General features: G+C 49.3%; 15 non-coding genes across 15 annotated transcripts; all 15 read left to right on the top strand.

Annotated features, from left to right (window-relative positions):
* Window positions 1–1276: 1276 nt before the first annotated feature.
* Window positions 1277–1357, top strand: LOC126057524 (small nucleolar RNA SNORD115). The gene has a single exon (XR_007512607.1). It is a non-coding gene; the product is annotated as a small nucleolar RNA SNORD115 (small nucleolar RNA).
* A 1617-nt stretch (window positions 1358–2974) lies between these two features.
* On the top strand, window positions 2975–3052 carry LOC126057949 (small nucleolar RNA SNORD115). Its single transcript, XR_007513022.1, has one exon. It is a non-coding gene; the product is annotated as a small nucleolar RNA SNORD115 (small nucleolar RNA).
* Window positions 3053–4670: 1618 nt separating this feature from the next.
* Window positions 4671–4751, top strand: LOC126057525 (small nucleolar RNA SNORD115). Its single transcript, XR_007512608.1, has one exon. It is a non-coding gene; the product is annotated as a small nucleolar RNA SNORD115 (small nucleolar RNA).
* Window positions 4752–6368: 1617 nt separating this feature from the next.
* LOC126057950 (small nucleolar RNA SNORD115) lies at window positions 6369–6446 on the top strand. The gene has a single exon (XR_007513023.1). It is a non-coding gene; the product is annotated as a small nucleolar RNA SNORD115 (small nucleolar RNA).
* Window positions 6447–8064: 1618 nt separating this feature from the next.
* Window positions 8065–8145, top strand: LOC126057526 (small nucleolar RNA SNORD115). The gene has a single exon (XR_007512609.1). It is a non-coding gene; the product is annotated as a small nucleolar RNA SNORD115 (small nucleolar RNA).
* A 1617-nt stretch (window positions 8146–9762) lies between these two features.
* On the top strand, window positions 9763–9840 carry LOC126057889 (small nucleolar RNA SNORD115). Its single transcript, XR_007512962.1, has one exon. It is a non-coding gene; the product is annotated as a small nucleolar RNA SNORD115 (small nucleolar RNA).
* A 1618-nt stretch (window positions 9841–11458) lies between these two features.
* Window positions 11459–11539, top strand: LOC126057528 (small nucleolar RNA SNORD115). The gene has a single exon (XR_007512610.1). It is a non-coding gene; the product is annotated as a small nucleolar RNA SNORD115 (small nucleolar RNA).
* A 1617-nt stretch (window positions 11540–13156) lies between these two features.
* Window positions 13157–13234, top strand: LOC126057890 (small nucleolar RNA SNORD115). Its single transcript, XR_007512963.1, has one exon. It is a non-coding gene; the product is annotated as a small nucleolar RNA SNORD115 (small nucleolar RNA).
* Window positions 13235–14852: 1618 nt separating this feature from the next.
* LOC126057530 (small nucleolar RNA SNORD115) lies at window positions 14853–14933 on the top strand. Its single transcript, XR_007512611.1, has one exon. It is a non-coding gene; the product is annotated as a small nucleolar RNA SNORD115 (small nucleolar RNA).
* A 1617-nt stretch (window positions 14934–16550) lies between these two features.
* On the top strand, window positions 16551–16628 carry LOC126057891 (small nucleolar RNA SNORD115). The gene has a single exon (XR_007512964.1). It is a non-coding gene; the product is annotated as a small nucleolar RNA SNORD115 (small nucleolar RNA).
* Window positions 16629–18246: 1618 nt separating this feature from the next.
* Window positions 18247–18327, top strand: LOC126057531 (small nucleolar RNA SNORD115). Its single transcript, XR_007512612.1, has one exon. It is a non-coding gene; the product is annotated as a small nucleolar RNA SNORD115 (small nucleolar RNA).
* A 1620-nt stretch (window positions 18328–19947) lies between these two features.
* LOC126057894 (small nucleolar RNA SNORD115) lies at window positions 19948–20025 on the top strand. Its single transcript, XR_007512966.1, has one exon. It is a non-coding gene; the product is annotated as a small nucleolar RNA SNORD115 (small nucleolar RNA).
* A 1617-nt stretch (window positions 20026–21642) lies between these two features.
* Window positions 21643–21723, top strand: LOC126057532 (small nucleolar RNA SNORD115). The gene has a single exon (XR_007512613.1). It is a non-coding gene; the product is annotated as a small nucleolar RNA SNORD115 (small nucleolar RNA).
* Window positions 21724–23340: 1617 nt separating this feature from the next.
* On the top strand, window positions 23341–23418 carry LOC126057895 (small nucleolar RNA SNORD115). Its single transcript, XR_007512967.1, has one exon. It is a non-coding gene; the product is annotated as a small nucleolar RNA SNORD115 (small nucleolar RNA).
* A 1618-nt stretch (window positions 23419–25036) lies between these two features.
* Window positions 25037–25117, top strand: LOC126057533 (small nucleolar RNA SNORD115). Its single transcript, XR_007512614.1, has one exon. It is a non-coding gene; the product is annotated as a small nucleolar RNA SNORD115 (small nucleolar RNA).
* The last annotated feature ends 1607 nt before the right edge of the window (window positions 25118–26724 follow it).

The raw sequence follows: 26724 nt of genomic DNA on the forward strand, positions 1-26724 counted from the left end.
TGACGTGCGTGGGTGGATACTTAGGAATCAGAGAATCCTGAAACATGTGCGCTGGAGTCATCTGCGATAGCCTGGGTCCAAGTCCGATACGGCCTACCGAAATGGGAGAAACGGCCAACTAGAACAATGTATTTTCCCAAGATATTTATGAGATGTGAATGGCTCAGAGCTCTACAGGAGACTGGTCAACTTGCTGTAATTGAAAGCGTGTGTCAGTTGCGGCTGGACTCGCAGGATTTGCAGGTCGCTTTTCCCGTGAATCTTGAAATTGGATGAGCGACTCAGTAGTCTGATAGCTGGCTCCAGCTTTCAAGTAAAGGTAGCTGCACAGATAACTGCGTAGAAAATCTAAAGTCAGGGTCGATGCCAGGTGTGAAGGGGACACGAGGGTCAGGAGCACTTTCAGGTTGATGCCACAGGAGGTCATGTTTCCCTGGAGCTCTAGACAGTGAAAGCAGGCGTAAGTGCTGCCTTGCACATGTGCAAAGATCCCTGTTCCTACAGAGTTCGTTGGAATCCTGTAGAGGTTCCATAAGACTCCTGCTCTCTTTGTGCCAAGGAAACCTCTGATGGTTGATAAACAGGAGGAGATGTGTTCCCTGTGTTCCCATTCTTTGGGAATGAGGTGGCCTTGACTGTGTCTCTCCATGGCACAAGGGTGAAATCAAACTCTGGAAATGCCTAGTTGATTTGGGGGCCAAATTCTTGGTGAAAGCACTCTTCCGAGTGTCCCACAGCTCATTTGAAGATCCCCAGTTTTGGGAACCCTTGGATGTCATTTCCTGGAAGTGCTCGTGCACGGATCCGTGCCTGTGGACACAGATTCGGCTTCCTCGTAGACATTAGCCGGGGCTGATCAAATGAATAGCCTGTTCTTGGCTGGGACTTCCTGAGTACTTTTCTCCATTCGGAGTCCTCTATGCCTTGTCTTGATCTGGCACGCGTCTGCCTTTCTGTCAAGGGTCAGCAGTCTCACTAATGGGCGAGAAGTGTGTGTCTTGATTTCGTCCCTCTTTTGGGCTATATGTGGAAAAAGCATAGCTGTTAGGCAATGAATGTCTCTCGTCTGATGTCTGACTTACTTCTTTGCCCTTCCTCAAAGGATTGCAAGGTCGAAGCCTGTTTTCCTGCTTTCATGAGGGTCAAGCTAGTCCCCGGGAAACCGGAAGAGGATGTGCGAACCTTCTCATCCTGCGTGATTGCGGGCTGAATGGACGATATCGGTGGTGAGGAACTTGAAGACTCAGGTGATTTCTCCCGGGGATTGAGATGTCTCGGGTCAACGAAGACACCTCAACTTGTCTCCAAGAGAGATGATGACATAAAAATCATGCTCAATAGGATCCCGCTGAGGCCCAGAGAGAAACTCCTTTTCCCTAACGTTAATGATCTGCTTCAGAGTGGACCCCCGTTTGGATCCCTTTTTCCTCCACCAAGTGATCAAAAACTCCTCCCTGACCGATTTTGGTCATGCTGATTCCTTGGCTCTTTTCGTCTTTTTCTGTCATTTGGAAAGACCTGCTTTCAGGAGATTCACCACCGAAAGAACTCAAGGTGAGTGAATGATGGCGGTTCTCCCTTGTCTCTGGTGACACTTAGACAAGTGAAAATGGAGCCCAAGAGGCAGTCGGGTTTTGTGGAAAAGCTGAGACGTGTCCCCTGCTTTGAGCTTGACCTGACCTATTGACCAAGTGGCGGTGATATGCACGGGTGGATAGGTAGGAAGCACAGGAACCTAGAAGAATTTCCACTTGAGTAATTTTTGATCGTCCGGTTCCCAGTCGGGTATGTCTACGGAATTTGAGAATATTTTCAACTCTCAACTCTTTACGGGATGGGAGTGTGTAGCAGCTCTACTGGAGAAACCAGAGAGACTTGCCCTAGTTGAAAGCCTGTGTCAGTTGCGACTGGACTCTTAGGATCTCCAGGGCGTCTTTCCCAGACATCTTGGTATTGGATGAAGACTGGAGTAGCCTGATACCTCGCTGTAGCATTCAAGAAAAGGCAGCAGCACCACTATCTGAGTCAAAAAGCTAATGCCAGGCTCAATACCATTCGGTACGTGGGTCGCGAGCGTCATGACTAGTTTCAGGTTCATACCACAGGAGGTCAGGATCTGCTGACAGCCTAATCAGGCAATGCAGGCATAACTGCTGCCTTCCACATGTGGAAAGATCATTTTCTTGACAGATCTTTGGAATCTTGTAGAGATTCCATAGAACTCCTTTTCCGTGTGCCCCACGGGATCCTCTGATGCTTGATATACGGGAGGAGATGTGTTCCCTCTCTGGGGATTATTGGGGCCTGAGGTAGATTCGATTGTGTCTCTCCATGGCTCAGTGGTGAAACGAAAGCGTTGAAGGACTGTGGCAATTTTAACAAGTGTTGGCAGAATTCTTGGAAAGCTATTCTTTTCCAAATGTCCTCCAGCTGATTTGAAGATCCCCCGGTGCTGGGGACTCTTGGGTGCCATTTCCCGGGAGTCCGCACACATTGGACAGTGCCCGTGGACGCATAGTTGGCTGCCTTCAACACATCAGTCAGGCTTAAGCAATGGCAACGGCTCCTTTTGCCTGGGTCCTCCTGTAAATTTGTGCTACATCCAGAGACCTCTCTGCCTTCTTCTGAATATTGCATGATTCTCTCCTTCTGTCATGGGTCAGCAGACTCCCCAGTGGGTTGCAAATGGCTGTGTTGATTTTGTCCATGTGTTCGCGAATGTCTGGCTGAAAGCCTAGCCTTAGGGAAGTGAGTTTCTCTTCTGGGATCTCTGTCTTACTGATTTCCCCTTTTCAAAGGGTTAGTGAGGTCGATGTCTCTTGTCCTGCTTTCATGGGGGTCAAGCCAACTGCCCGGGAAACTGGAAGATGATGTGTGAACGCTCTCATCCACTGTCCTTCCTGGGTGGAAGGAAGACATTTGTGGTAAGCATCTTCAGGTCTCAGGGGATTTTTCCTGGGGAGTGATATGGCCGGGGTCAATGATGACATAATCTGTCTGGAAGAGAGACGATGACCTAAAAATCATGCTCAGAGAGGTTATGCTGAGGCCCTGTGGGAAAGTCCTTTGGCCCAGCCTTACAGATCTTCTTTAGAGCGGACTCCCATTTTGATTTCTTTCACCTGCACCAAGTAATCCAAAAGACCTGGGTGGCCGATTTTGGTCAGGTTGATTCCTTGGCTCTTTTCCTCTTTTTGTGTCCTTTAGCAAAACCTGCCTCCGAGGAGTTCACCGTTGCGAGGACAAAAGGTGAGGGATTTCCCGTGATTTGCCCTGGCCCCATCTGACACTTAGGCAAGTGAGGATACACCACAAAAGGCAGTAGGGTTTGCTGACAAGGCTGAGGCATGTCCCCTGGTGTGTGCTTGACCTTGCCTGGTTGACTAAGTGGCGGTGACGTGCGTGGGTGGATACTTAGGAATCAGAGAATCCTGAAACATGTGCGCTGGAGTCATCTGCGATAGCCTGGGCCCAAGTCCGATACGGCCTACCGAAATGGGAGAAACGGCCAACTAGAACAATGTATTTTCCCAAGATATTTATGAGATGTGAATGGCTCAGAGCTCTACAGGAGACTGGTCAACTTGCTGTAATTGAAAGCGTGTGTCAGTTGCGGCTGGACTCGCAGGATTTGCAGGTCGCTTTTCCCGTGAATCTTGAAATTGGATGAGCGACTCAGTAGTCTGATAGCTGGCTCCAGCTTTCAAGTAAAGGTAGCTGCACAGATAACTGCGTAGAAAATCTAAAGTCAGGGTCGATGCCAGGTGTGAAGGGGACACGAGGGTCAGGAGCACTTTCAGGTTGATGCCACAGGAGGTCATGTTTCCCTGGAGCTCTAGACAGTGAAAGCAGGCGTAAGTGCTGCCTTGCACATGTGCAAAGATCCCTGTTCCTACAGAGTTGGTTGGAATCCTGTAGAGGTTCCATAAGACTCCTGCTCTCTTTGTGCCAAGGAATCCTCTGATGGTTGATAAACAGGAGGAGATGTGTTCCCTGTGTTCCCATTCTTTGGGAATGAGGTGGCCTTGACTGTGTCTCTCCATGGCACAAGGGTGAAATCAAACTCTGGAAATGCCTAGTTGATTTGGGGGCCAAATTCTTGGTGAAAGCACTCTTCCGAGTGTCCCACAGCTCATTTGAAGATCCCCAGTTTTGGGAACCCTTGGATGTCATTTCCTGGAAGTGCTCGTGCACGGATCCGTGCCTGTGGACACAGATTCGGCTTCCTCGTAGACATTAGCCGGGGCTGATCAAATGAATAGCCTGTTCTTGGCTGGGACTTCCTGAGTACTTTTCTCCATTCGGAGTCCTCTATGCCTTGTCTTGATCTGGCACGCGTCTGCCTTTCTGTCAAGGGTCAGCAGTCTCACTAATGGGCGAGAAGTGTGTGTCTTGATTTCGTCCCTCTTTTGGGCTATATGTGGAACAAGCATAGCTGTTAGGCAATGAATGTCTCTCGTCTGATGTCTGACTTACTTCTTTGCCCTTCCTCAAAGGATTGCAAGGTCGAAGCCTGTTTTCCTGCTTTCATGAGGGTCAAGCTAGTCCCCGGGAAACCGGAAGAGGATGTGCGAACCTTCTCATCCTGCGTGATTGCGGGCTGGATGGACGATATCGGTGGTGAGGAACTTGAAGACTCAGGTGATTTCTCCCGGGGATTGAGATGTCTCGGGTCAACGAAGACACCTCAACTTGTCTCCAAGAGAGATGATGACATAAAAATCATGCTCAATAGGATCCCGCTGAGGCCCAGAGAGAAACTCCTTTTCCCTAACGTTAATGATCTGCTTCAGAGTGGACCCCCGTTTGGATCCCTTTTTCCTCCACCAAGTGATCAAAAACTCCTCCCTGACCGATTTTGGTCATGCTGATTCCTTGGCTCTTTTCGTCTTTTTCTGTCATTTGGAAAGACCTGCTTTCAGGAGATTCACCACCGAAAGAACTCAAGGTGAGTGAATGATGGCGGTTCTCCCTTGTCTCTGGTGACACTTAGACAAGTGAAAATGGAGCCCAAGAGGCAGTCGGGTTTTGTGGAAAAGCTGAGACGTGTCCCCTGCCTTGAGCTTGACCTGACCTATTGACCAAGTGGCGGTGATATGCACGGGTGGATAGGTAGGAAGCACAGGAACCTAGAAGAATTTCCACTTGAGTAATTTTTGATCGTCCGGTTCCCAGTCGGGTATGTCTACGGAATTTGAGAATATTTTCAACTCTCAACTCTTTACGGGATGGGAGTGTGTAGCAGCTCTACTGGAGAAACCAGAGAGACTTGCCCTAGTTGAAAGCCTGTGTCAGTTGCGACTGGACTCTTAGGATCTCCAGGGCGTCTTTCCCAGACATCTTGGTATTGGATGAAGACTGGAGTAGCCTGATACCTCGCTGTAGCATTCAAGAAAAGGCAGCAGCACCACTATCTGAGTCAAAAAGCTAATGCCAGGCTCAATACCATTCGGTACGTGGGTCGCGAGCGTCATGACTCGTTTCAGGTTCATACCACAGGAGGTCAGGATCTGCTGACAGCCTAATCAGGCAATGCAGGCATAACTGCTGCCTTCCACATGTGGAAAGATCATTTTCTTGACAGATCTTTGGAATCTTGTAGAGATTCCATAGAACTCCTTTTCCGTGTGCCCCACGGGATCCTCTGATGCTTGATATACGGGAGGAGATGTGTTCCCTCTCTGGGGATTATTGGGGCCTGAGGTAGATTCGATTGTGTCTCTCCATGGCTCAGTGGTGAAACGAAAGCGTTGAAGGACTGTGGCAATTTTAACAAGTGTTGGCAGAATTCTTGGAAAGCTATTCTTTTCCAAATGTCCTCCAGCTGATTTGAAGATCCCCCGGTGCTGGGGACTCTTGGGTGCCATTTCCCGGGAGTCCGCACACATTGGACAGTGCCCGTGGACGCATAGTTGGCTGCCTTCAACACATCAGTCAGGCTTAAGCAATGGCAAAGGCTCCTTTTGCCTGGGTCCTCCTGTAAATTTGTGCTACATCCAGAGACCTCTCTGCCTTCTTCTGAATATTGCATGATTCTCTCCTTCTGTCATGGGTCAGCAGACTCCCCAGTGGGTTGCAAATGGCTGTGTTGATTTTGTCCATGTGTTCGCGAATGTCTGGCTGAAAGCCTAGCCTTAGGGAAGTGAGTTTCTCTTCTGGGATCTCTGTCTTACTGATTTCCCCTTTTCAAAGGGTTAGTGAGGTCGATGTCTCTTGTCCTGCTTTCATGGGGGTCAAGCCAACTGCCCGGGAAACTGGAAGATGATGTGTGAACGCTCTCATCCACTGTCCTTCCTGGGTGGAAGGAAGACATTTGTGGTAAGCATCTTCAGGTCTCAGGGGATTTTTCCTGGGGAGTGATATGGCCGGGGTCAATGATGACATAATCTGTCTGGAAGAGAGACGATGACCTAAAAATCATGCTCAGAGAGGTTATGCTGAGGCCCTGTGGGAAAGTCCTTTGGCCCAGCCTTACAGATCTTCTTTAGAGCGGACTCCCATTTTGATTTCTTTCACCTGCACCAAGTAATCCAAAAGACCTGGGTGGCCGATTTTGGTCAGGTTGATTCCTTGGCTCTTTTCCTCTTTTTGTGTCCTTTAGCAAAACCTGCCTCCGAGGAGTTCACCGTTGCGAGGACAAAAGGTGAGGGATTTCCCGTGATTTGCCCTGGCCCCATCTGACACTTAGGCAAGTGAGGATACACCACAAAAGGCAGTAGGGTTTGCTGACAAGGCTGAGGCATGTCCCCTGGTGTGTGCTTGACCTTGCCTGGTTGACTAAGTGGCGGTGACGTGCGTGGGTGGATACTTAGGAATCAGAGAATCCTGAAACATGTGCGCTGGAGTCATCTGCGATAGCCTGGGCCCAAGTCCGATACGGCCTACCGAAATGGGAGAAACGGCCAACTAGAACAATGTATTTTCCCAAGATATTTATGAGATGTGAATGGCTCAGAGCTCTACAGGAGACTGGTCAACTTGCTGTAATTGAAAGCGTGTGTCAGTTGCGGCTGGACTCGCAGGATTTGCAGGTCGCTTTTCCCGTGAATCTTGAAATTGGATGAGCGACTCAGTAGTCTGATAGCTGGCTCCAGCTTTCAAGTAAAGGTAGCTGCACAGATAACTGCGTAGAAAATCTAAAGTCAGGGTCGATGCCAGGTGTGAAGGGGACACGAGGGTCAGGAGCACTTTCAGGTTGATGCCACAGGAGGTCATGTTTCCCTGGAGCTCTAGACAGTGAAAGCAGGCGTAAGTGCTGCCTTGCACATGTGCAAAGATCCCTGTTCCTACAGAGTTGGTTGGAATCCTGTAGAGGTTCCATAAGACTCCTGCTCTCTTTGTGCCAAGGAATCCTCTGATGGTTGATAAACAGGAGGAGATGTGTTCCCTGTGTTCCCATTCTTTGGGAATGAGGTGGCCTTGACTGTGTCTCTCCATGGCACAAGGGTGAAATCAAACTCTGGAAATGCCTAGTTGATTTGGGGGCCAAATTCTTGGTGAAAGCACTCTTCCGAGTGTCCCACAGCTCATTTGAAGATCCCCAGTTTTGGGAACCCTTGGATGTCATTTCCTGGAAGTGCTCGTGCACGGATCCGTGCCTGTGGACACAGATTCGGCTTCCTCGTAGACATTAGCCGGGGCTGATCAAATGAATAGCCTGTTCTTGGCTGGGACTTCCTGAGTACTTTTCTCCATTCGGAGTCCTCTATGCCTTGTCTTGATCTGGCACGCGTCTGCCTTTCTGTCAAGGGTCAGCAGTCTCACTAATGGGCGAGAAGTGTGTGTCTTGATTTCGTCCCTCTTTTGGGCTATATGTGGAACAAGCATAGCTGTTAGGCAATGAATGTCTCTCGTCTGATGTCTGACTTACTTCTTTGCCCTTCCTCAAAGGATTGCAAGGTCGAAGCCTGTTTTCCTGCTTTCATGAGGGTCAAGCTAGTCCCCGGGAAACCGGAAGAGGATGTGCGAACCTTCTCATCCTGCGTGATTGCGGGCTGGATGGACGATATCGGTGGTGAGGAACTTGAAGACTCAGGTGATTTCTCCCGGGGATTGAGATGTCTCGGGTCAACGAAGACACCTCAACTTGTCTCCAAGAGAGATGATGACATAAAAATCATGCTCAATAGGATCCCGCTGAGGCCCAGAGAGAAACTCCTTTTCCCTAACGTTAATGATCTGCTTCAGAGTGGACCCCCGTTTGGATCCCTTTTTCCTCCACCAAGTGATCAAAAACTCCTCCCTGACCGATTTTGGTCATGCTGATTCCTTGGCTCTTTTCGTCTTTTTCTGTCATTTGGAAAGACCTGCTTTCAGGAGATTCACCACCGAAAGAACTCAAGGTGAGTGAATGATGGCGGTTCTCCCTTGTCTCTGGTGACACTTAGACAAGTGAAAATGGAGCCCAAGAGGCAGTCGGGTTTTGTGGAAAAGCTGAGACGTGTCCCCTGCTTTGAGCTTGACCTGACCTATTGACCAAGTGGCGGTGATATGCACGGGTGGATAGGTAGGAAGCACAGGAACCTAGAAGAATTTCCACTTGAGTAATTTTTGATCGTCCGGTTCCCAGTCGGGTATGTCTACGGAATTTGAGAATATTTTCAACTCTCAACTCTTTACGGGATGGGAGTGTGTAGCAGCTCTACTGGAGAAACCAGAGAGACTTGCCCTAGTTGAAAGCCTGTGTCAGTTGCGACTGGACTCTTAGGATCTCCAGGGCGTCTTTCCCAGACATCTTGGTATTGGATGAAGACTGGAGTAGCCTGATACCTCGCTGTAGCATTCAAGAAAAGGCAGCAGCACCACTATCTGAGTCAAAAAGCTAATGCCAGGCTCAATACCATTCGGTACGTGGGTCGCGAGCGTCATGACTCGTTTCAGGTTCATACCACAGGAGGTCAGGATCTGCTGACAGCCTAATCAGGCAATGCAGGCATAACTGCTGCCTTCCACATGTGGAAAGATCATTTTCTTGACAGATCTTTGGAATCTTGTAGAGATTCCATAGAACTCCTTTTCCGTGTGCCCCACGGGATCCTCTGATGCTTGATATACGGGAGGAGATGTGTTCCCTCTCTGGGGATTATTGGGGCCTGAGGTAGATTCGATTGTGTCTCTCCATGGCTCAGTGGTGAAACGAAAGCGTTGAAGGACTGTGGCAATTTTAACAAGTGTTGGCAGAATTCTTGGAAAGCTATTCTTTTCCAAATGTCCTCCAGCTGATTTGAAGATCCCCCGGTGCTGGGGACTCTTGGGTGCCATTTCCCGGGAGTCCGCACACATTGGACAGTGCCCGTGGACGCATAGTTGGCTGCCTTCAACACATCAGTCAGGCTTAAGCAATGGCAACGGCTCCTTTTGCCTGGGTCCTCCTGTAAATTTGTGCTACATCCAGAGACCTCTCTGCCTTCTTCTGAATATTGCATGATTCTCTCCTTCTGTCATGGGTCAGCAGACTCCCCAGTGGGTTGCAAATGGCTGTCTTGATTTTGTCCATGTGTTCGCGAATGTCTGGCTGAAAGCCTAGCCTTAGGGAAGTGAGTTTCTCTTCTGGGATCTCTGTCTTACTGATTTCCCCTTTTCAAAGGGTTAGTGAGGTCGATGTCTCTTGTCCTGCTTTCATGGGGGTCAAGCCAACTGCCCGGGAAACTGGAAGATGATGTGTGAACGCTCTCATCCACTGTCCTTCCTGGGTGGAAGGAAGACATTTGTGGTAAGCATCTTCAGGTCTCAGGGGATTTTTCCTGGGGAGTGATATGGCCGGGGTCAATGATGACATAATCTGTCTGGAAGAGAGATGATGACCTAAAAATCATGCTCAGAGAGGTTATGCTGAGGCCCTGTGGGAAAGTCCTTTGGCCCAGCCTTACAGATCTTCTTTAGAGCGGACTCCCATTTTGATTTCTTTCACCTGCACCAAGTAATCCAAAAGACCTGGGTGGCCGATTTTGGTCAGGTTGATTCCTTGGCTCTTTTCCTCTTTTTGTGTCCTTTAGCAAAACCTGCCTCCGAGGAGTTCACCGTTGCGAGGACAAAAGGTGAGGGATTTCCCGTGATTTGCCCTGGCCCCATCTGACACTTAGGCAAGTGAGGATACACCACAAAAGGCAGTAGGGTTTGCTGACAAGGCTGAGGCATGTCCCCTGGTGTGTGCTTGACCTTGCCTGGTTGACTAAGTGGCGGTGACGTGCGTGGGTGGATACTTAGGAATCAGAGAATCCTGAAACATGTGCGCTGGAGTCATCTGCGATAGCCTGGGCCCAAGTCCGATACGGCCTACCGAAATGGGAGAAACGGCCAACTAGAACAATGTATTTTCCCAAGATATTTATGAGATGTGAATGGCTCAGAGCTCTACAGGAGACTGGTCAACTTGCTGTAATTGAAAGCGTGTGTCAGTTGCGGCTGGACTCGCAGGATTTGCAGGTCGCTTTTCCCGTGAATCTTGAAATTGGATGAGCGACTCAGTAGTCTGATAGCTGGCTCCAGCTTTCAAGTAAAGGTAGCTGCACAGATAACTGCGTAGAAAATCTAAAGTCAGGGTCGATGCCAGGTGTGAAGGGGACACGAGGGTCAGGAGCACTTTCAGGTTGATGCCACAGGAGGTCATGTTTCCCTGGAGCTCTAGACAGTGAAAGCAGGCGTAAGTGCTGCCTTGCACATGTGCAAAGATCCCTGTTCCTACAGAGTTGGTTGGAATCCTGTAGAGGTTCCATAAGACTCCTGCTCTCTTTGTGCCAAGGAATCCTCTGATGGTTGATAAACAGGAGGAGATGTGTTCCCTGTGTTCCCATTCTTTGGGAATGAGGTGGCCTTGACTGTGTCTCTCCATGGCACAAGGGTGAAATCAAACTCTGGAAATGCCTAGTTGATTTGGGGGCCAAATTCTTGGTGAAAGCACTCTTCCGAGTGTCCCACAGCTCATTTGAAGATCCCCAGTTTTGGGAACCCTTGGATGTCATTTCCTGGAAGTGCTCGTGCACGGATCCGTGCCTGTGGACACAGATTCGGCTTCCTCGTAGACATTAGCCGGGGCTGATCAAATGAATAGCCTGTTCTTGGCTGGGACTTCCTGAGTACTTTTCTCCATTCGGAGTCCTCTATGCCTTGTCTTGATCTGGCACGCGTCTGCCTTTCTGTCAAGGGTCAGCAGTCTCACTAATGGGCGAGAAGTGTGTGTCTTGATTTCGTCCCTCTTTTGGGCTATATGTGGAACAAGCATAGCTGTTAGGCAATGAATGTCTCTCGTCTGATGTCTGACTTACTTCTTTGCCCTTCCTCAAAGGATTGCAAGGTCGAAGCCTGTTTTCCTGCTTTCATGAGGGTCAAGCTAGTCCCCGGGAAACCGGAAGAGGATGTGCGAACCTTCTCATCCTGCGTGATTGCGGGCTGGATGGACGATATCGGTGGTGAGGAACTTGAAGACTCAGGTGATTTCTCCCGGGGATTGAGATGTCTCGGGTCAACGAAGACACCTCAACTTGTCTCCAAGAGAGATGATGACATAAAAATCATGCTCAATAGGATCCCGCTGAGGCCCAGAGAGAAACTCCTTTTCCCTAACGTTAATGATCTGCTTCAGAGTGGACCCCCGTTTGGATCCCTTTTTCCTCCACCAAGTGATCAAAAACTCCTCCCTGACCGATTTTGGTCATGCTGATTCCTTGGCTCTTTTCGTCTTTTTCTGTCATTTGGAAAGACCTGCTTTCAGGAGATTCACCACCGAAAGAACTCAAGGTGAGTGAATGATGGCGGTTCTCCCTTGTCTCTGGTGACACTTAGACAAGTGAAAATGGAGCCCAAGAGGCAGTCGGGTTTTGTGGAAAAGCTGAGACGTGTCCCCTGCTTTGAGCTTGACCTGACCTATTGACCAAGTGGCGGTGATATGCACGGGTGGATAGGTAGGAAGCACAGGAACCTAGAAGAATTTCCACTTGAGTAATTTTTGATCGTCCGGTTCCCAGTCGGGTATGTCTACGGAATTTGAGAATATTTTCAACTCTCAACTCTTTACGGGATGGGAGTGTGTAGCAGCTCTACTGGAGAAACCAGAGAGACTTGCCCTAGTTGAAAGCCTGTGTCAGTTGCGACTGGACTCTTAGGATCTCCAGGGCGTCTTTCCCAGACATCTTGGTATTGGATGAAGACTGGAGTAGCCTGATACCTCGCTGTAGCATTCAAGAAAAGGCAGCAGCACCACTATCTGAGTCAAAAAGCTAATGCCAGGCTCAATACCATTCGGTACGTGGGTCGCGAGCGTCATGACTCGTTTCAGGTTCATACCACAGGAGGTCAGGATCTGCTGACAGCCTAATCAGGCAATGCAGGCATAACTGCTGCCTTCCACATGTGGAAAGATCATTTTCTTGACAGATCTTTGGAATCTTGTAGAGATTCCATAGAACTCCTTTTCCGTGTGCCCCACGGGATCCTCTGATGCTTGATATACGGGAGGAGATGTGTTCCCTCTCTGGGGATTATTGGGGCCTGAGGTAGATTCGATTGTGTCTCTCCATGGCTCAGTGGTGAAACGAAAGCGTTGAAGGACTGTGGCAATTTTAACAAGTGTTGGCAGAATTCTTGGAAAGCTATTCTTTTCCAAATGTCCTCCAGCTGATTTGAAGATCCCCCGGTGCTGGGGACTCTTGGGTGCCATTTCCCGGGAGTCCGCACACATTGGACAGTGCCCGTGGACGCATAGTTGGCTGCCTTCAACACATCAGTCAGGCTTAAGCAATGGCAACGGCTCCTTTTGCCTGGGTCCTCCTGTAAATTTGTGCTACATCCAGAGACCTCTCTGCCTTCTTCTGAATATTGCATGATTCTCTCCTTCTGTCATGGGTCAGCAGACTCCCCAGTGGGTTGCAAATGGCTGTCTTGATTTTGTCCATGTGTTCGCGAATGTCTGGCTGAAAGCCTAGCCTTAGGGAAGTGAGTTTCTCTTCTGGGATCTCTGTCTTACTGATTTCCCCTTTTCAAAGGGTTAGTGAGGTCGATGTCTCTTGTCCTGCTTTCATGGGGGTCAAGCCAACTGCCCGGGAAACTGGAAGATGATGTGTGAACGCTCTCATCCACTGTCCTTCCTGGGTGGAAGGAAGACATTTGTGGTAAGCATCTTCAGGTCTCAGGGGATTTTTCCTGGGGAGTGATATGGCCGGGGTCAATGATGACATAATCTGTCTGGAAGAGAGATGATGACCTAAAAATCATGCTCAGAGAGGTTATGCTGAGGCCCTGTGGGAAAGTCCTTTGGCCCAGCCTTACAGATCTTCTTTAGAGCGGACTCCCATTTTGATTTCTTTCACCTGCACCAAGTAATCCAAAAGACCTGGGTGGCCGATTTTGGTCAGGTTGATTCCTTGGCTCTTTTCCTCTTTTTGTGTCCTTTAGCAAAACCTGCCTCCGAGGAGTTCACCGTTGCGAGGACAAAAGGTGAGGGATTTCCCGTGATTTGCCCTGGCCCCATCTGACACTTAGGCAAGTGAGGATACACCACAAAAGGCAGTAGGGTTTGCTGACAAGGCTGAGGCATGTCCCCTGGTGTGTGCTTGACCTTGCCTGGTTGACTAAGTGGCGGTGACGTGCGTGGGTGGATACTTAGGAATCAGAGAATCCTGAAACATGTGCGCTGGAGTCATCTGCGATAGCCTGGGTCCAAGTCCGATACGGCCTACCGAAATGGGAGAAACGGCCAACTAGAACAATGTATTTTCCCAAGATATTTATGAGATGTGAATGGCTCAGAGCTCTACAGGAGACTGGTCAACTTGCTGTAATTGAAAGCGTGTGTCAGTTGCGGCTGGACTCGCAGGATTTGCAGGTCGCTTTTCCCGTGAATCTTGAAATTGGATGAGCGACTCAGTAGTCTGATAGCTGGCTCCAGCTTTCAAGTAAAGGTAGCTGCACAGATAACTGCGTAGAAAATCTAAAGTCAGGGTCGATGCCAGGTGTGAAGGGGACACGAGGGTCAGGAGCACTTTCAGGTTGATGCCACAGGAGGTCATGTTTCCCTGGAGCTCTAGACAGTGAAAGCAGGTGTAAGTGCTGCCTTGCACATGTGCAAAGATCCCTGTTCCTACAGAGTTGGTTGGAATCCTGTAGAGGTTCCATAAGACTCCTGCTCTCTTTGTGCCAAGGAATCCTCTGATGGTTGATAAACAGGAGGAGATGTGTTCCCTGTGTTCCCATTCTTTGGGAATGAGGTGGCCTTGACTGTGTCTCTCCATGGCACAAGGGTGAAATCAAACTCTGGAAATGCCTAGTTGATTTGGGGGCCAAATTCTTGGTGAAAGCACTCTTCCGAGTGTCCCACAGCTCATTTGAAGATCCCCAGTTTTGGGAACCCTTGGATGTCATTTCCTGGAAGTGCTCGTGCACGGATCCGTGCCTGTGGACACAGATTCGGCTTCCTCGTAGACATTAGCCGGGGCTGATCAAATGAATAGCCTGTTCTTGGCTGGGACTTCCTGAGTACTTTTCTCCATTCGGAGTCCTCTATGCCTTGTCTTGATCTGGCACGCGTCTGCCTTTCTGTCAAGGGTCAGCAGTCTCACTAATGGGCGAGAAGTGTGTGTCTTGATTTCGTCCCTCTTTTGGGCTATATGTGGAACAAGCATAGCTGTTAGGCAATGAATGTCTCTCGTCTGATGTCTGACTTACTTCTTTGCCCTTCCTCAAAGGATTGCAAGGTCGAAGCCTGTTTTCCTGCTTTCATGAGGGTCAAGCTAGTCCCCGGGAAACCGGAAGAGGATGTGCGAACCTTCTCATCCTGCGTGATTGCGGGCTGGATGGACGATATCGGTGGTGAGGAACTTGAAGACTCAGGTGATTTCTCCCGGGGATTGAGATGTCTCGGGTCAACGAAGACACCTCAACTTGTCTCCAAGAGAGATGATGACATAAAAATCATGCTCAATAGGATCCCGCTGAGGCCCAGAGAGAAACTCCTTTTCCCTAACGTTAATGATCTGCTTCAGAGTGGACCCCCGTTTGGATCCCTTTTTCCTCCACCAAGTGATCAAAAACTCCTCCCTGACCGATTTTGGTCATGCTGATTCCTTGGCTCTTTTCGTCTTTTTCTGTCATTTGGAAAGACCTGCTTTCAGGAGATTCACCACCGAAAGAACTCAAGGTGAGTGAATGATGGCGGTTCTCCCTTGTCTCTGGTGACACTTAGACAAGTGAAAATGGAGCCCAAGAGGCAGTCGGGTTTTGTGGAAAAGCTGAGACGTGTCCCCTGCTTTGAGCTTGACCTGACCTATTGACCAAGTGGCGGTGATATGCACGGGTGGATAGGTAGGAAGCACAGGAACCTAGAAGAATTTCCACTTGAGTAATTTTTGATCGTCCGGTTCCCAGTCGGGTATGTCTACGGAATTTGAGAATATTTTCAACTCTCAACTCTTTACGGGATGGGAGTGTGTAGCAGCTCTACTGGAGAAACCAGAGAGACTTGCCCTAGTTGAAAGCCTGTGTCAGTTGCGACTGGACTCTTAGGATCTCCAGGGCGTCTTTCCCAGACATCTTGGTATTGGATGAAGACTGGAGTAGCCTGATACCTCGCTGTAGCATTCAAGAAAAGGCAGCAGCACCACTATCTGAGTCAAAAAGCTAATGCCAGGCTCAATACCATTCGGTACGTGGGTCGCGAGCGTCATGACTCGTTTCAGGTTCATACCACAGGAGGTCAGGATCTGCTGACAGCCTAATCAGGCAATGCAGGCATAACTGCTGCCTTCCACATGTGGAAAGATCATTTTCTTGACAGATCTTTGGAATCTTGTAGAGATTCCATAGAACTCCTTTTCCGTGTGCCCCACGGGATCCTCTGATGCTTGATATACGGGAGGAGATGTGTTCCCTCTCTGGGGATTATTGGGGCCTGAGGTAGATTCGATTGTGTCTCTCCATGGCTCAGTGGTGAAACGAAAGCGTTGAAGGACTGTGGCAATTTTAACAAGTGTTGGCAGAATTCTTGGAAAGCTATTCTTTTCCAAATGTCCTCCAGCTGATTTGAAGATCCCCCGGTGCTGGGGACTCTTGGGTGCCATTTCCCGGGAGTCCGCACACATTGGACAGTGCCCGTGGACGCATAGTTGGCTGCCTTCAACACATCAGTCAGGCTTAAGCAATGGCAACGGCTCCTTTTGCCTGGGTCCTCCTGTAAATTTGTGCTACATCCAGAGACCTCTCTGCCTTCTTCTGAATATTGCATGATTCTCTCCTTCTGTCATGGGTCAGCAGACTCCCCAGTGGGTTGCAAATGGCTGTCTTGATTTTGTCCATGTGTTCGCGAATGTCTGGCTGAAAGCCTAGCCTTAGGGAAGTGAGTTTCTCTTCTGGGATCTCTGTCTTACTGATTTCCCCTTTTCAAAGGGTTAGTGAGGTCGATGTCTCTTGTCCTGCTTTCATGGGGGTCAAGCCAACTGCCCGGGAAACTGGAAGATGATGTGTGAACGCTCTCATCCACTGTCCTTCCTGGGTGGAAGGAAGACATTTGTGGTAAGCATCTTCAGGTCTCAGGGGATTTTTCCTGGGGAGTGATATGGCCGGGGTCAATGATGACATAATCTGTCTGGAAGAGAGATGATGACCTAAAAATCATGCTCAGAGAGGTTATGCTGAGGCCCTGTGGGAAAGTCCTTTGGCCCAGCCTTACAGATCTTCTTTAGAGCGGACTCCCATTTTGATTTCTTTCACCTGCACCAAGTAATCCAAAAGACCTGGGTGGCCGATTTTGGTCAGGTTGATTCCTTGGCTCTTTTCCTCTTTTTGTGTCCTTTAGCAAAACCTGCCTCCGAGGAGTTCACCGTTGCGAGGACAAAAGGTGAGGGATTTCCCGTGATTTGCCCTGGCCCCATCTGACACTTAGGCAAGTGAGGATACACCACAAAAGGCAGTAGGGTTTGCTGACAAGGCTGAGGCATGTCCCCTGGTGTGTGCTTGACCTTGCCTGGTTGACTAAGTGGCGGTGACGTGCGTGGGTGGATACTTAGGAATCAGAGAATCCTGAAACATGTGCGCTGGAGTCATCTGCGATAGCCTGGGCCCAAGTCCGATACGGCCTACCGAAATGGGAGAAACGGCCAACTAGAACAATGTATTTTCCCAAGATATTTATGAGATGTGAATGGCTCAGAGCTCTACAGGAGACTGGTCAACTTGCTGTAATTGAAAGCGTGTGTCAGTTGCGGCTGGACTCGCAGGATTTGCAGGTCGCTTTTCCCGTGAATCTTGAAATTGGATGAGCGACTCAGTAGTCTGATAGCTGGCTCCAGCTTTCAAGTAAAGGTAGCTGCACAGATAACTGCGTAGAAAATCTAAAGTCAGGGTCGATGCCAGGTGTGAAGGGGACACGAGGGTCAGGAGCACTTTCAGGTTGATGCCACAGGAGGTCATGTTTCCCTGGAGCTCTAGACAGTGAAAGCAGGCGTAAGTGCTGCCTTGCACATGTGCAAAGATCCCTGTTCCTACAGAGTTGGTTGGAATCCTGTAGAGGTTCCATAAGACTCCTGCTCTCTTTGTGCCAAGGAATCCTCTGATGGTTGATAAACAGGAGGAGATGTGTTCCCTGTGTTCCCATTCTTTGGGAATGAGGTGGCCTTGACTGTGTCTCTCCATGGCACAAGGGTGAAATCAAACTCTGGAAATGCCTAGTTGATTTTGGGGCCAAATTCTTGGTGAAAGCACTCTTCCGAGTGTCCCACAGCTCATTTGAAGATCCCCAGTTTTGGGAACCCTTGGATGTCATTTCCTGGAAGTGCTCGTGCACGGATCCGTGCCTGTGGACACAGATTCGGCTTCCTCGTAGACATTAGCCGGGGCTGATCAAATGAATAGCCTGTTCTTGGCTGGGACTTCCTGAGTACTTTTCTCCATTCGGAGTCCTCTATGCCTTGTCTTGATCTGGCACGCGTCTGCCTTTCTGTCAAGGGTCAGCAGTCTCACTAATGGGCGAGAAGTGTGTGTCTTGATTTCGTCCCTCTTTTGGGCTATATGTGGAAAAAGCATAGCTGTTAGGCAATGAATGTCTCTCGTCTGATGTCTGACTTACTTCTTTGCCCTTCCTCAAAGGATTGCAAGGTCGAAGCCTGTTTTCCTGCTTTCATGAGGGTCAAGCTAGTCCCCGGGAAACCGGAAGAGGATGTGCGAACCTTCTCATCCTGCGTGATTGCGGGCTGGATGGACGATATCGGTGGTGAGGAACTTGAAGACTCAGGTGATTTCTCCCGGGGATTGAGATGTCTCGGGTCAACGAAGACACCTCAACTTGTCTCCAAGAGAGATGATGACATAAAAATCATGCTCAATAGGATCCCGCTGAGGCCCAGAGAGAAACTCCTTTTCCCTAACGTTAATGATCTGCTTCAGAGTGGACCCCCGTTTGGATCCCTTTTTCCTCCACCAAGTGATCAAAAACTCCTCCCTGACCGATTTTGGTCATGCTGATTCCTTGGCTCTTTTCGTCTTTTTCTGTCATTTGGAAAGACCTGCTTTCAGGAGATTCACCACCGAAAGAACTCAAGGTGAGTGAATGATGGCGGTTCTCCCTTGTCTCTGGTGACACTTAGACAAGTGAAAATGGAGCCCAAGAGGCAGTCGGGTTTTGTGGAAAAGCTGAGACGTGTCCCCTGCTTTGAGCTTGACCTGACCTATTGACCAAGTGGCGGTGATATGCATGGGTGGATAGGTAGGAAGCACAGGAACCTAGAAGAATTTCCACTTGAGTAATTTTTGATCGTCCGGTTCCCAGTCGGGTATGTCTACGGAATTTGAGAATATTTTCAACTCTCAACTCTTTACGGGATGGGAGTGTGTAGCAGCTCTACTGGAGAAACCAGAGAGACTTGCCCTAGTTGAAAGCCTGTGTCAGTTGCGACTGGACTCTTAGGATCTCCAGGGCGTCTTTCCCAGACATCTTGGTATTGGATGAAGACTGGAGTAGCCTGATACCTCGCTGTAGCATTCAAGAAAAGGCAGCAGCACCACTATCTGAGTCAAAAAGCTAATGCCAGGCTCAATACCATTCGGTACGTGGGTCGCGAGCGTCATGACTCGTTTCAGGTTCATACCACAGGAGGTCAGGATCTGCTGACAGCCTAATCAGGCAATGCAGGCATAACTGCTGCCTTCCACATGTGGAAAGATCATTTTCTTGACAGATCTTTGGAATCTTGTAGAGATTCCATAGAACTCCTTTTCCGTGTGCCCCACGGGATCCTCTGATGCTTGATATACGGGAGGAGATGTGTTCCCTCTCTGGGGATTATTGGGGCCTGAGGTAGATTCGATTGTGTCTCTCCATGGCTCAGTGGTGAAACGAAAGCGTTGAAGGACTGTGGCAATTTTAACAAGTGTTGGCAGAATTCTTGGAAAGCTGTTCTTTTCCAAATGTCCTCCAGCTGATTTGAAGATCCCCCGGTGCTGGGGACTCTTGGGTGCCATTTCCCGGGAGTCCGCACACATTGGACAGTGCCCGTGGACGCATAGTTGGCTGCCTTCAACACATCAGTCAGGCTTAAGCAATGGCAACGGCTCCTTTTGCCTGGGTCCTCCTGTAAATTTGTGCTACATCCAGAGACCTCTCTGCCTTCTTCTGAATATTGCTATGATTCTCTCCTTCTGTCATGGGTCAGCAGACTCCCCAGTGGGTTGCAAATGGCTGTCTTGATTTTGTCCATGTGTTCGCGAATGTCTGGCTGAAAGCCTAGCCTTAGGGAAGTGAGTTTCTCTTTCTGGGGATCTCTGTCTTACTGATTTCCCCTTTTCAAAGGGTTAGTGAGGTCGATGTCTCTTGTCCTGCTTTCATGGGGGTCAAGCCAACTGCCCGGGAAACTGGAAGATGATGTGTGAACGCTCTCATCCACTGTCCTTCCTGGGTGGAAGGAAGACATTTGTGGTAAGCATCTTCAGGTCTCAGGGGATTTTTCCTGGGGAGTGATATGGCCGGGGTCAATGATGACATAATCTGTCTGGAAGAGAGATGATGACCTAAAAATCATGCTCAGAGAGGTTATGCTGAGGCCCTGTGGGAAAGTCCTTTGGCCCAGCTTACAGATCTTCTTTAGAGCGGACTCCCATTTTGATTTCTTTCACCTGCACCAAGTAATCCAAAAGACCTGGGTGGCCGATTTTGGTCAGGTTGATTCCTTGGCTCTTTTCCTCTTTTTGTGTCCTTTAGCAAAACCTGCCTCCGAGGAGTTCACCGTTGCGAGGACAAAAGGTGAGGGATTTCCCCGTGATTTGCCCTGGCCCCATCTGACACTTAGCAAGTGAGGATACACCACAAAAGGCAGTAGGGTTTGCTGACAAGGCTGAGGCATGTCCCCTGGTGTGTGCTTGACCTTGCCTGGTTGACTAAGTGGCGGTGACGTGCGTGGGTGGATACTTAGGAATCAGAGAATCCTGAAACATGTGCGCTGGAGTCATCTGCGATAGCCTGGGCCCAAGTCCGATACGGCCTACCGAAATGGGAGAAACGGCCAACTAGAACAATGTATTTTCCCAAGATATTTATGAGATGTGAATGGCTCAGAGCTCTACAGGAGACTGGTCAACTTGCTGTAATTGAAAGCGTGTGTCAGTTGCGGCTGGACTCGCAGGATTTGCAGGTCGCTTTTCCCGTGAATCTTGAAATTGGATGAGCGACTCAGTAGTCTGATAGCTGGCTCCAGCTTTCAAGTAAAGGTAGCTGCACAGATAACTGCGTAGAAAATCTAAAGTCAGGGTCGATGCCAGGTGTGAAGGGGACACGAGGGTCAGGAGCACTTTCAGGTTGATGCCACAGGAGGTCATGTTTCCCTGGAGCTCTAGACAGTGAAAGCAGGCGTAAGTGCTGCCTTGCACATGTGCAAAGATCCCTGTTCCTACAGAGTTGGTTGGAATCCTGTAGAGGTTCCATAAGACTCCTGCTCTCTTTGTGCCAAGGAATCCTCTGATGGTTGATAAACAGGAGGAGATGTGTTCCCTGTGTTCCCATTCTTTGGGAATGAGGTGGCCTTGACTGTGTCTCTCCATGGCACAAGGGTGAAATCAAACTCTGGAAATGCCTAGTTGATTTGGGGGCCAAATTCTTGGTGAAAGCACTCTTCCGAGTGTCCCACAGCTCATTTGAAGATCCCCAGTTTTGGGAACCCTTGGATGTCATTTCCTGGAAGTGCTCGTGCACGGATCCGTGCCTGTGGACACAGATTCGGCTTCCTCGTAGACATTAGCCGGGGCTGATCAAATGAATAGCCTGTTCTTGGCTGGGACTTCCTGAGTACTTTTCTCCATTCGGAGTCCTCTATGCCTTGTCTTGATCTGGCACGCGTCTGCCTTTCTGTCAAGCGTCAGCAGTCTCACTAATGGGCGAGAAGTGTGTGTCTTGATTTCGTCCCTCTTTTGGGCTATATGTGGAACAAGCATAGCTGTTAGGCAATGAATGTCTCTCGTCTGATGTCTGACTTACTTCTTTGCCCTTCCTCAAAGGATTGCAAGGTCGAAGCCTGTTTTCCTGCTTTCATGAGGGTCAAGCTAGTCCCCGGGAAACCGGAAGAGGATGTGCGAACCTTCTCATCCTGCGTGATTGCGGGCTGGATGGACGATATCGGTGGTGAGGAACTTGAAGACTCAGGTGATTTCTCCCGGGGATTGAGATGTCTCGGGTCAACGAAGACACCTCAACTTGTCTCCAAGAGAGATGATGACATAAAAATCATGCTCAATAGGATCCCGCTGAGGCCCAGAGAGAAACTCCTTTTCCCTAACGTTAATGATCTGCTTCAGAGTGGACCCCCGTTTGGATCCCTTTTTCCTCCACCAAGTGATCAAAAACTCCTCCCTGACCGATTTTGGTCATGCTGATTCCTTGGCTCTTTTCGTCTTTTTCTGTCATTTGGAAAGACCTGCTTTCAGGAGATTCACCACCGAAAGAACTCAAGGTGAGTGAATGATGGCGGTTCTCCCTTGTCTCTGGTGACACTTAGACAAGTGAAAATGGAGCCCAAGAGGCAGTCGGGTTTTGTGGAAAAGCTGAGACGTGTCCCCTGCTTTGAGCTTGACCTGACCTATTGACCAAGTGGCGGTGATATGCACGGGTGGATAGGTAGGAAGCACAGGAACCTAGAAGAATTTCCACTTGAGTAATTTTTGATCGTCCGGTTCCCAGTCGGGTATGTCTACGGAATTTGAGAATATTTTCAACTCTCAACTCTTTACGGGATGGGAGTGTGTAGCAGCTCTACTGGAGAAACCAGAGAGACTTGCCCTAGTTGAAAGCCTGTGTCAGTTGCGACTGGACTCTTAGGATCTCCAGGGCGTCTTTCCCAGACATCTTGGTATTGGATGAAGACTGGAGTAGCCTGATACCTCGCTGTAGCATTCAAGAAAAGGCAGCAGCACCACTATCTGAGTCAAAAAGCTAATGCCAGGCTCAATACCATTCGGTACGTGGGTCGCGAGCGTCATGACTCGTTTCAGGTTCATACCACAGGAGGTCAGGATCTGCTGACAGCCTAATCAGGCAATGCAGGCATAACTGCTGCCTTCCACATGTGGAAAGATCATTTTCTTGACAGATCTTTGGAATCTTGTAGAGATTCCATAGAACTCCTTTTCCGTGTGCCCCACGGGATCCTCTGATGCTTGATATACGGGAGGAGATGTGTTCCCTCTCTGGGGATTATTGGGGCCTGAGGTAGATTCGATTGTGTCTCTCCATGGCTCAGTGGTGAAACGAAAGCGTTGAAGGACTGTGGCAATTTTAACAAGTGTTGGCAGAATTCTTGGAAAGCTATTCTTTTCCAAATGTCCTCCAGCTGATTTGAAGATCCCCCGGTGCTGGGGACTCTTGGGTGCCATTTCCCGGGAGTCCGCACACATTGGACAGTGCCCGTGGACGCATAGTTGGCTGCCTTCAACACATCAGTCAGGCTTAAGCAATGGCAACGGCTCCTTTTGCCTGGGTCCTCCTGTAAATTTGTGCTACATCCAGAGACCTCTCTGCCTTCTTCTGAATATTGCATGATTGTCTCCTTCTGTCATGGGTCAGCAGACTCCCCAGTGGGTTGCAAATGGCTCTCTTGATTTTGTCCATGTGTTCGCGAATGTCTGGCTGAAAGCCTAGCCTTAGGGAAGTGAGTTTCTCTTCTGGGATCTCTGTCTTACTGATTTCCCCTTTTCAAAGGGTTAGTGAGGTCGATGTCTCTTGTCCTGCTTTCATGGGGGTCAAGCCAACTGCCCGGGAAACTGGAAGATGATGTGTGAACGCTCTCATCCACTGTCCTTCCTGGGTGGAAGGAAGACATTTGTGGTAAGCATCTTCAGGTCTCAGGGGATTTTTCCTGGGGAGTGATATGGCCGGGGTCAATGATGACATAATCTGTCTGGAAGAGAGATGATGACCTAAAAATCATGCTCAGAGAGGTTATGCTGAGGCCCTGTGGGAAAGTCCTTTGGCCCAGCCTTACAGATCTTCTTTAGAGCGGACTCCCATTTTGATTTCTTTCACCTGCACCAAGTAATCCAAAAGACCTGGGTGGCCGATTTTGGTCAGGTTGATTCCTTGGCTCTTTTCCTCTTTTTGTGTCCTTTAGCAAAACCTGCCTCCGAGGAGTTCACCGTTGCGAGGACAAAAGGTGAGGGATTTCCCGTGATTTGCCCTGGCCCCATCTGACACTTAGGCAAGTGAGGATACACCACAAAAGGCAGTAGGGTTTGCTGACAAGGCTGAGGCATGTCCCCTGGTGTGTGCTTGACCTTGCCTGGTTGACTAAGTGGCGGTGACGTGCGTGGGTGGATACTTAGGAATCAGAGAATCCTGAAACATGTGCGCTGGAGTCATCTGCGATAGCCTGGGCCCAAGTCCGATACGGCCTACCGAAATGGGAGAAACGGCCAACTAGAACAATGTATTTTCCCAAGATATTTATGAGATGTGAATGGCTCAGAGCTCTACAGGAGACTGGTCAACTTGCTGTAATTGAAAGCGTGTGTCAGTTGCGGCTGGACTCGCAGGATTTGCAGGTCGCTTTTCCCGTGAATCTTGAAATTGGATGAGCGACTCAGTAGTCTGATAGCTGGCTCCAGCTTTCAAGTAAAGGTAGCTGCACAGATAACTGCGTAGAAAATCTAAAGTCAGGGTCGATGCCAGGTGTGAAGGGGACACGAGGGTCAGGAGCACTTTCAGGTTGATGCCACAGGAGGTCATGTTTCCCTGGAGCTCTAGACAGTGAAAGCAGGCGTAAGTGCTGCCTTGCACATGTGCAAAGATCCCTGTTCCTACAGAGTTGGTTGGAATCCTGTAGAGGTTCCATAAGACTCCTGCTCTCTTTGTGCCAAGGAATCCTCTGATGGTTGATAAACAGGAGGAGATGTGTTCCCTGTGTTCCCATTCTTTGGGAATGAGGTGGCCTTGACTGTGTCTCTCCATGGCACAAGGGTGAAATCAAACTCTGGAAATGCCTAGTTGATTTGGGGGCCAAATTCTTGGTGAAAGCACTCTTCCGAGTGTCCCACAGCTCATTTGAAGATCCCCAGTTTTGGGAACCCTTGGATGTCATTTCCTGGAAGTGCTCGTGCACGGATCCGTGCCTGTGGACACAGATTCGGCTTCCTCGTAGACATTAGCCGGGGCTGATCAAATGAATAGCCTGTTCTTGGCTGGGACTTCCTGAGTACTTTTCTCCATTCGGAGTCCTCTATGCCTTGTCTTGATCTGGCACGCGTCTGCCTTTCTGTCAAGCGTCAGCAGTCTCACTAATGGGCGAGAAGTGTGTGTCTTGATTTCGTCCCTCTTTTGGGCTATATGTGGAAAAAGCATAGCTGTTAGGCAATGAATGTCTCTCGTCTGATGTCTGACTTACTTCTTTGCCCTTCCTCAAAGGATTGCAAGGTCGAAGCCTGTTTTCCTGCTTTCATGAGGGTCAAGCTAGTCCCCGGGACACCGGAAGAGGATGTGCGAACCTTCTCATCCTGCGTGATTGCGGGCTGGATGGACGATATCGGTGGTGAGGAACTTGAAGACTCAGGTGATTTCTCCCGGGGATTGAGATGTCTCGGGTCAACGAAGACACCTCAACTTGTCTCCAAGAGAGATGATGACATAAAAATCATGCTCAATAGGATCCCGCTGAGGCCCAGAGAGAAACTCCTTTTCCCTAACGTTAATGATCTGCTTCAGAGTGGACCCCCGTTTGGATCCCTTTTTCCTCCACCAAGTGATCAAAAACTCCTCCCTGACCGATTTTGGTCATGCTGATTCCTTGGCTCTTTTCGTCTTTTTCTGTCATTTGGAAAGACCTGCTTTCAGGAGATTCACCACCGAAAGAACTCAAGGTGAGTGAATGATGGCGGTTCTCCCTTGTCTCTGGTGACACTTAGACAAGTGAAAATGGAGCCCAAGAGGCAGTCGGGTTTTGTGGAAAAGCTGAGACGTGTCCCCTGCTTTGAGCTTGACCTGACCTATTGACCAAGTGGCGGTGATATGCACGGGTGGATAGGTAGGAAGCACAGGAACCTAGAAGAATTTCCACTTGAGTAATTTTTGATCGTCCGGTTCCCAGTCGGGTATGTCTACGGAATTTGAGAATATTTTCAACTCTCAACTCTTTACGGGATGGGAGTGTGTAGCAGCTCTACTGGAGAAACCAGAGAGACTTGCCCTAGTTGAAAGCCTGTGTCAGTTGCGACTGGACTCTTAGGATCTCCAGGGCGTCTTTCCCAGACATCTTGGTATTGGATGAAGACTGGAGTAGCCTGATACCTCGCTGTAGCATTCAAGAAAAGGCAGCAGCACCACTATCTGAGTCAAAAAGCTAATGCCAGGCTCAATACCATTCGGTACGTGGGTCGCGAGCGTCATGACTCGTTTCAGGTTCATACCACAGGAGGTCAGGATCTGCTGACAGCCTAATCAGGCAATGCAGGCATAACTGCTGCCTTCCACATGTGGAAAGATCATTTTCTTGACAGATCTTTGGAATCTTGTAGAGATTCCATAGAACTCCTTTTCCGTGTGCCCCACGGGATCCTCTGATGCTTGATATACGGGAGGAGATGTGTTCCCTCTCTGGGGATTATTGGGGCCTGAGGTAGATTCGATTGTGTCTCTCCATGGCTCAGTGGTGAAACGAAAGCGTTGAAGGACTGTGGCAATTTTAACAAGTGTTGGCAGAATTCTTGGAAAGCTATTCTTTTCCAAATGTCCTCCAGCTGATTTGAAGATCCCCCGGTGCTGGGGACTCTTGGGTGCCATTTCCCGGGAGTTCGCACACATTGGACAGTGCCCGTGGACGCATAGTTGGCTGCCTTCAACACATCAGTCAGGCTTAAGCAATGGCAAAGGCTCCTTTTGCCTGGGTCCTCCTGTAAATTTGTGCTACATCCAGAGACCTCTCTGCCTTCTTCTGAATATTGCATGATTCTCTCCTTCTGTCATGGGTCAGCAGACTCCCCAGTGGGTTGCAAATGGCTGTCTTGATTTTGTCCATGTGTTCGCGAATGTCTGGCTGAAAGCCTAGCCTTAGGGAAGTGAGTTTCTCTTCTGGGATCTCTGTCTTACTGATTTCCCCTTTTCAAAGGGTTAGTGAGGTCGATGTCTCTTGTCCTGCTTTCATGGGGGTCAAGCCAACTGCCCGGGAAACTGGAAGATGATGTGTGAACGCTCTCATCCACTGTCCTTCCTGGGTGGAAGGAAGACATTTGTGGTAAGCATCTTCAGGTCTCAGGGGATTTTTCCTGGGGAGT

Source organism: Elephas maximus, chromosome 13, assembly GCF_024166365.1.
Source record: "Elephas maximus indicus isolate mEleMax1 chromosome 13, mEleMax1 primary haplotype, whole genome shotgun sequence".
Classification (NCBI taxonomy): domain Eukaryota; kingdom Metazoa; phylum Chordata; class Mammalia; order Proboscidea; family Elephantidae; genus Elephas; species Elephas maximus.